The sequence below is a fragment of the Thamnophis elegans genome, chromosome 6, assembly GCF_009769535.1.
Source record: "Thamnophis elegans isolate rThaEle1 chromosome 6, rThaEle1.pri, whole genome shotgun sequence".
Classification (NCBI taxonomy): domain Eukaryota; kingdom Metazoa; phylum Chordata; class Lepidosauria; order Squamata; family Colubridae; genus Thamnophis; species Thamnophis elegans.
The window spans coordinates 18,234,500-18,243,147 of record NC_045546.1 but is presented as its reverse complement, the minus strand read 5'-3'; positions in this window follow the sequence as shown (position 1 = coordinate 18,243,147).

The following is an 8,648-nucleotide window of genomic DNA, read 5'->3' as shown; positions in this document are numbered from 1 at the left end:
TATCAAAATTACAATAGCACCAAAAAGACCCATAAGAAAACAAAAAGAAAACCCTACTTCACCAGAAGCATAAAGTGAGATTCAAGCTCAAAAAAAATTGTATCACAGTATTTCCATTAGTCTAAGAAGTGCAAGCTGCTTCTTTTTTTCCTTTCTTTCCTTTTTTTGAGCTTGAACAGAGTATTTTGTTATTAATATTGCTTTTCCAAATATTCATGCTTTAAAGGTAAAGGTTCTCCTCGCACATATGTGCTAGTTGTTCCTGACTCTAGGGGGCGGTGCTAATCTCTGTTTCAAAGCCGAAGAGCCAGCGCTATCTGAAGACGTCTCTGTGGTCATGTGGCTGGCATGACTAAATGCCGAAGGTGCGTGAAACGCTGTTACCTTCCCACCAAAGGTGGTTCCTATTTTTCTACTTGCATTTTTACATGCTTTTAAACTGCTAGGTTGGCAGAAGTTGGGACAGGTAATGGGAGCTCATTCCGTTACGCAGCACTAGGGATTCGAACCACTGAACTGCCGACCTTTCTGATCAACAAGCTCAACGTCTTAGCCACTATGTCCCATATGACATTCTTTAGGAATGTCTTAAACTGAGAAATTACATCCTAGGAACTCTGCAAGTCCACAAACATAGCAAATTACTGTAAACGGAGTGGTTATTTTCAATTAACATCTTAAATCAGTGATATGTGCAAATTGTTTATATACAAGAGAGACAGAAAAAGATTTTACTGTCATCAATGACCAGCATTATTTTTAAAGACAACTCAAGCTTCAGAATTATACAATCCAACAGGTGCAGAGACACAAAACTTTCAGAAAAATTGAATTGTGACACCTAAATATTTCAATTACTTTATTCCTACATAATGGTACACACCTTTTTCCATTGTTTTTTGTTGCTTTCATAATTGTATATTATAATACAATGCAATTTGTATAGTGCAACTTTAATTGTAAACTGCTTGGACGTGTGCCTTTATGGGAAATGGTATAAAATATACCATGCCTTAAAAAAAATAAAACTAGAGAAATCTTGGAGATTTGGAAATCATATAATCAACATGCTAATATCACATAATCACATTTTGCTGCATGCAAAATTCTAAGTAAAAGATACTTGAAATTTCCAGAAATTTTGCCTAAGGAGTAAGACACAATCAGTGCCTTAATTTGATATATTTGCTTTTAATAACTGATTAGAGTTTAAAGTAAACAGTAAATTTAGAAATAAGAGCAATGCTTCTTGAGTTAATCATGATGTCAATCTAATGCTATCTCTGAAGACAGTCATAACTACTAAATCTATGAACATTTTCATTACTTCTAGCAGCATTAAGTAATTTCTCCTCTTCTGGTTCAGTCTTAAACTCTTCCCGAGCCCCTCAATCTTTGTTTCTCAATGTTCAAGTTATTAAACCTCAAGGCTGCAAAGTTCCTATTGGAAAAAAAAACCAATGCTTATAAGGAACTAGCTGAAAATCTGGCATTGCCCGGGTATTTATTTGGATTGGATTTTCCCCCTTATTAGAGGGAGCCCCCTTGTAGAGTACTATGAAGCAGTTACCATAGCAACTCCACTGCACTGTACAGTAGAAGCCATTTTATGGCAGTACAGTAGAAGCCATTTTAAGGCACAACAGGCTGTATCTTAACAAAACACACAATGTGTTAGGGGTTAGGGTTAGGTTTACCCCCACAGTAGATAATGAAACATAGCCAAGCTCACATAGCAGTTAAAATCCCCATTCAGTCATGACATTCATTGGATGACTGCAACTCTCAAGAGAGAATTGTTTTGAGAATAAAATCAGCAAGTACAGGTAGTCCTCACCTTATTTTTTTTTAAAAAATATATTTTATTCATTTTTCACATTCCATTTGCAATCACTTATATACAGGGTATTTACTATAAGAAAAGAAAAAAAAAAGGAGATAAAACGAACAAAAAAAAGGAAACACAACTCATCATTCACAACCCCACCTAACCCTTCCATCCTCCATACACCCCATCTACCCCCTCCAACTTTCCTTTCTCCCTCTAACACTCCCCTCCTACTTCCCTTTCCCCTCAAGCCTTCCTTCTCCCCTTATTCCCCACACACCCTCCTTACATTCCCCTTACTCCTTCCTTACTCCTCCCTCTTCTTTCCCTCTACCTCCCTCCTTGGTGTATGCCTTTATTCGAGTGTTGTTTGATCTGATAAAAGTAAAATGAGCCAAGGAAAAAAAAAAAAAGAAAAAAAAGAACCACCGTATATAAATACATTCTTGTTCTTATTAAAACTATGTTAACACCCCCCACCCCACCCCCACAAATCCCCATCCCTAATCCTCCCGACTTCCCAGGGCCCACACCTGGCACTACCTTCTGTCTAAAATATCTTGTATACATATGGATTAAAAAAATAAAAGTAATATGTCAAAAGAAAGAAAAACAAAAAAAAAGAAGAGAGAAAAGAAAAGAGAAAAGAAAAAAAGAAAAAAAAAAGAAACCACTCTTTGTGTTGATCTCAGCCCCCCATCTTTATCTATGCTTAAATAGTATAAATCATTCTATCTATATTTTATTCTCGTCTCTTACTTCTTTGCTATTTACCCCAACCTTCTGTAGACTCTCCCGTTCCTCTTCCTAAACCTTATGATCCCTTCCGATAAAATTTAAGCAACGTGGTTCATGCCACATATTCAAATTACTTTGCAGAAGAGTAATCAAGCTTTCCCTTCTAGTAAAATTTAAACAGCGTAAATGATCTTTCTTAACCTCCTTTTCAAACAGTAATTCAAAATAATCTAGCCAAACTTCCCCTTCTTGGTAAAGTTAAGCAGCGTAGATCAAATATTACTTTACACAGAAATCAACTTCTATCTTAAGATAATTCCAACCGACTTTCTCTTCTAATAGGATTTAAATAACGTAGTTCATTCCACATGCATTTTACCCTCATCCCTTACTTGTCTGATATTTACCACTATCAAATTTATGCTAACATTTGTTTAGAATCTAACTCAAAGCAATTTCAACCAACTTTCCCTTCTAATAAAAGTTAAATAGCATGGATCATTCCACATATTCAAATAATACTTTCAGCAAGAGTCAGTTAACCTTCTGTTTTAAAATAGTCCCTTCTAACAAAGTTTAAACAACATAAATCATTCCGCATTCTTTTTACACCTATCTTAAGATAATCCCAACCGGCTTTCTGTTCTAATAAGCTTTAAACAACGTAAATCATTCCACATATATTTTACCCTCATCCCTTGCTTGTCTAATGTTTACCACTATCAAATTTATGCTAACGTTAATTTAAAATCTAGCTCAAAGTAGTTTCACCCAGCTTTCCCTTCTGATAAGAATTAGTCCGCTTTTTCTACCGGAGAGAGGTCTCAAACCCCCATTCAGTCCTTAACTTTGGCGAATATTTTGAAATGTCTAAATTCTCGATCTCCGTTTTTCTGCTTCTCCAAGGGAGGAAAGGCTACCCCCTCCATCTTGCAGCCACATGGCCTGCCGCTTGCCTTCTCCTTCCGCTTGTCTCTCCTCTCTTCCAAGTGAGTCAGGAAGTCCCGCCTTCAAAGTCCTACAGTAGAAATCTTGAGCCTCCGAAACAGAGTTAAGACGAAATCTTTGATTCTTAAATGTAACCGTGATGCCGGCAGGGGCCTCCCATCTGTATCGAATCTGTTGACTCCTAAGCTCTTTAGTTAAAAAGGTGTAGTCCCTTCTTGCTTTCAACATCTGGAAAGGTATATCTTTGAAGATAATCAGGTCCTGGTCATCAACTCGGAGACTGTTGTTATGAAACTTTTGCACAATCGCGTTTCTAGATTCTTTTGTAGAGAAATGTATAATTATGTCCCTCGGGAGCTGTCGCTGTTCCGCTATCAATGAGTTCTGGCGATAGATTTTCCGAATCTGCCAATCAAAATTAAGTCCCGGGCTTCCCACCGCATGGCTGAAGGCTTCAGCAAAGGTCTGTTTCAGATTCTCTTGCTCCTTTTCACGGAATCCTCTGACTCTTATTGCAAATGCCTTCCTATTAAAATTTATCATCATAAGCTGTTGTTCAGTGTCTCTAATTTTTTGTTGTAAAATTTGAATATTGGTAGTCAAATTAAAATTAGCCTTCTCCAAACTTTCCAGTTTGTTCTCTATTTCAGCAGAATAATCTGACAGGGCAGACACGGCTGCAAACGTGTTCGCCTTCATTTGATTAACTTTAGACTTTAAATCATCATATAGTTCCAATACAAATTCCTTAATTTCTTGTTTAAAATCATTAAACATTTTAAAGAAATATTCCTGTGTTAAAAGTTCTCCAGTAGAAGGCATAGGAGACAAAGGCTGTGGTTCCAGTAAAAATTCTTTAAATTCTTTAGACACATTTGTAGCAAGGCGCTTCTTTGACCTGGGTGCCATAATAAATACACAAGTAAGCAGCGCTTTGCTCCCCTCTGTTTCCAAAGAAGAAGAGTTTATTTTGTTAAGGAGCGGTCTGCAGGAAGGTAAAACCGGCTAAGTATATCCACTATCAATCATCCACGGGGAGAAATCGCCATTTTGAAATCCATTTAGACAAAGAAGTCTCTAAGACAAATGGTGCTGGTATTTAAGATAGTAATAAAAACATAAATCTCACAGGGGTGGGACCCGCCCGTATCAATTCTAGCTTGAAAAAAACTTTGTTTTGTCCTGGGGGGGGCTAGCCTGTCTGGGGCTGCCAAAAAAAAAGGCAGCTGAGAAGAACTGGCTGGAGATAAAAGCTCCGCTCCGGCTGGATCTAATCTCTATCCACAGCCAAAAAAAGAAAAAGGCTGTGGCTTACGAATAGACCCTAGCCTACAGAGCTACTCCCTGCCCCTTTCTTAGCCAAAAAGGGGTGCTATCTATGATCTTATTTAGATATACAGACCAGATCTCTGAGGAGCTCGGTGGAGCCCTCCTCGGCAACAGGCCACGCCCCCAGGAAGTCCAGGTAGTCCTCACCTTATGACCACAATTGGAAACAGAATTTCTATTGCTAAGCAATGCAATTGTTAAGTGAGTCTTACAACCGTTGTTTTGCCATAGTAGTTTAGTGAATCACTGCTGCTGCTTTGTGAAACACATGGTTATTAAGTGAATCTGACCCCATTGACTTTGCTTGTTGGAAGACGGATGGGAAGGTCACAAATAGTGATCACATGACTCTGGGATATGGCAACCTTCGTAAATATACGGTGGTTGCCAGTGGGGTATTCAGTGGCGACCTGCAGGTGGGCCCATGAGCCCACCCCATTCCAGTGTTATGCTGTCCTATTTAGCCATGTTTTCTAAGCCACATGCATGTGTGCATGTGGCTTAGAAAAGGAGCCAAGGTGGCGCAGTGGTTAAATGCAGCACTGCAGGCTACTGCTAGATCAGCAGGTCAGCGGTTCAAATCTCACCGGCTCAGGGTTGACTCAGCCTTCCATCCTTCCGAGGTGGGTAAAATGAGGACCCAGATTGTTGGGGGCAATATGCTGACTCTCTGTAAACCGCTTAGAGAGGCCTGAAAGGCCTATGAAGCGGTATATAAGTCTACTGCTATTGCTATTGCTATAAGTCTACTGCTATATTGCACGCATGAGTGTGGAAGGCCGCATGCATGTGCAGAAAGTGCACATGTGATCAAAGCAAGTGTGTGTGCGTGTGTACACTCATATTTTCGGTGTACAGCAAACCAGTGGTAAAATTATGTGAAACCCACCTCTGGTGGTTGCCAAGCACCCAAATTTTCATTATGTGATTGTGCCAATGCTGTGATAGTTATAAGTATGAGGATCAGTCATAAGTCACTTTCTCAGTGCTGTTGTAACTTTTAATGGTCACTAAATGAATCTTTGCAATTGAAGACGACCTGTACTGTATGTTGCCTTACACGCTTCACAGAAATGTTGGATGAAAATATAATGAGTACATAAATGAACAAGTAATGAATAAACTAGGGTTGATTATGTAATTTGCTCAACAGCAAACAATTATATAATCCAGCTTTTCTTGAGCAAACTGATTTCCTTGATGGAATATTTTAGAGCAGTCTCAAACCCATCTCAGCTGGAACTTGTCTTAATCAAGGGCTTTCTATTAAACAAAGGAAAGTTACCTGAGGAAGTGCTTCATGATGGCGATTTTATTTTTCAGTTATAGCAATGATCTTCAGTTAGGGCTCAGGCAAGCAGCTTCTCCAGAAGTAATTGATGCTGTGAAGAGAAAGTGAACATATTTGATCAGCGAAAAATAAACAGTGTCCAAACACAGCTGAATCTTCTTTTCAAACATCATCCTACTACTGAAGATCAAAATGTTTTTACAGAAAATATTTACCTAGAAATTGAGGTACACTACATTAAATGAAGTTCAGTGTCAGATACACGAAGAACCTAACAATTTTGGCTGGCCTTTGAGTCAACTTTGACTCCTGGCAAATAACTGCCCACATAAGTCCCTGAAGTTTTTTTCGGCAAGATTTTTGGAAGTGGTTTGCCACTGCCTTCTTCCTAGAGCTGAGAGAGAGTAACTTGTCCAAGGATACTCAGGTGGCTTTATGCCTAAGGCGGGACTAAATCAGAAGTGGTATTCATCCAGTTATGACTGGTTCTGGAGAACCAGTAGTGGAAAGTCTGAGTAGTTTGGAGAACCGGCAAATAGGCTGGCCCCGCCCCTGCTGCCTCCCCGCCAATCTTCTTTTGTTGCCATGAACAGGAGAACGGAGCTGGAAAGCAGGTTAGTGGGGTGGGGAGGGAATGGGGATTTTGCAGTTACCTTCCCCCAGGAGTGGAGAGGTAATGGGGATTTTGCAGTATCCTTCCTCTGCCACGCCCACAAAGCCACACCACACCCACAAAGCCACACCTACAATACAATACAATAGCAGAGTTGGAAGGGATCTTGGAGGTCTTCCTGTCCAACCCTCTGCCTAGGCAGGAAACTCTATACCGTTTCAGACAAATGGCTCTCCATCATCCAACATCAGAACCATTAGTAAAACAATTTAAATCCTACCACTGGTCTAAATCTGAGAGTCTCAGCCAATCTCATTGTACATATGTTGTGCATTGCCAATAAAGGTTTGAATTTGAATTTTTTGAAAGTCTCCTGGTTTCTAGCCTGTTCCCAGAATCTTTCACTACTGGCTGGACTGATTTACACCATCAGGAGTAGCTGGCCACACATTATTAACCCCTAATGATAAATAGCTGTCAGCTAGGATAACTAAATGGAAGCTCCCTAATTTGATCCAGTCCACTTCATGAAAAAGAAATAATGGAAGTTCCTCAATTTTAAGTGTAACTTGTGAACTTTCTTCCCAGAAACATTTAGCTAACCTAGCCCGAAACATAATTACTGTTATATGACCTTACTATTAATCTCACTATTGTTGCTCTTCCCAATGACTTAGTGTCCTTCAGATATTATAATGACCAGAACTGGATCTAATATTCTAGATTCAACTCTGAGCAGTGTAACATAGAAAACATTATCATTTCCCACAATCTTGACACTACATTTCTGTTGATGCTGCATCAACAGAAAAAAATACATGCAAAATTGCATTAGCAGTTGCTATTGCTGTCTTATGCTTAATCCCTGGCCCACCATCACTAGAACCCTGATGGCGAACCTACGGTACCTGTGCCACAGGTGACATGTGGAGCAGTTTGTTAGGCACGCGAGGTGTTGCCCTGTCAGCTCCAGCACGCATGTGTGTGCTGTCTAGCTGACTCCGGCCTTCTTTTTCGCCCTCGCGCTGCCCCTGCTTTTGGCACATGATGGGGAAAAGGTTAGCCTTCACTGCACTAGAGCCTTCTCACAATTGCTCTTGAGCCAGGTACCTATTAGAGCCTATTAGTACCTATTAAAGCTGCGCAGTACTTCAGGCTAATTCCGCTGACTGAAGTTCAATCCTGACTGGCTCAAGGTTGATTCCATTCTTCTGAGGTTACTAAAATGTGGACTCAGATTGTTTTTTTTTTAATATTTTTTTTTATTTTCAAAACAAACATACAAATCCTCCTTCTTTACATACTGTAGAAAGTGTATCAGTTGGTTACAAAAGGCTTTTGTGCATCTCTTCCACCGTCATCAAATATAATTCATATTAACTCTAATATCTTAACTCAGATATTTATTATATTACCATCATCATATCTCCACTTTTATTTGCCTGTGATTATTTAAACGTCCTTCATCATAAAATATACCAAGATTTAATACATAACCACATACTGGCATTTCATTTACTTATTTATAAACTCCTCCATTAACATTAAATCCTCATATCCTATTCTAGCTAAACATCCATAATATTTAATACCAAAATTTTCTAATCCTCCCTTCCAAATCCCTGTTTGCAATTTACATCCAATTCCCTTATATCATACACATACATACATACATACATACATATACACATTATTATCATTATCCTTTCTTTATTTAGCTATATCCTATATCATAACATTTTCTCCCTAAGACCCAGATTGTTGAGGGCAATATGCTGACTCTGTAAACTGATTAGGGAGCACTGTAAAGCACTATGAAGCAATATATAAGCCTAAGTGCTATCACTGGAGCTATCCTATACCTGTGCATCTGGTTTTTGGTACCTAAGTGCATAATCCCA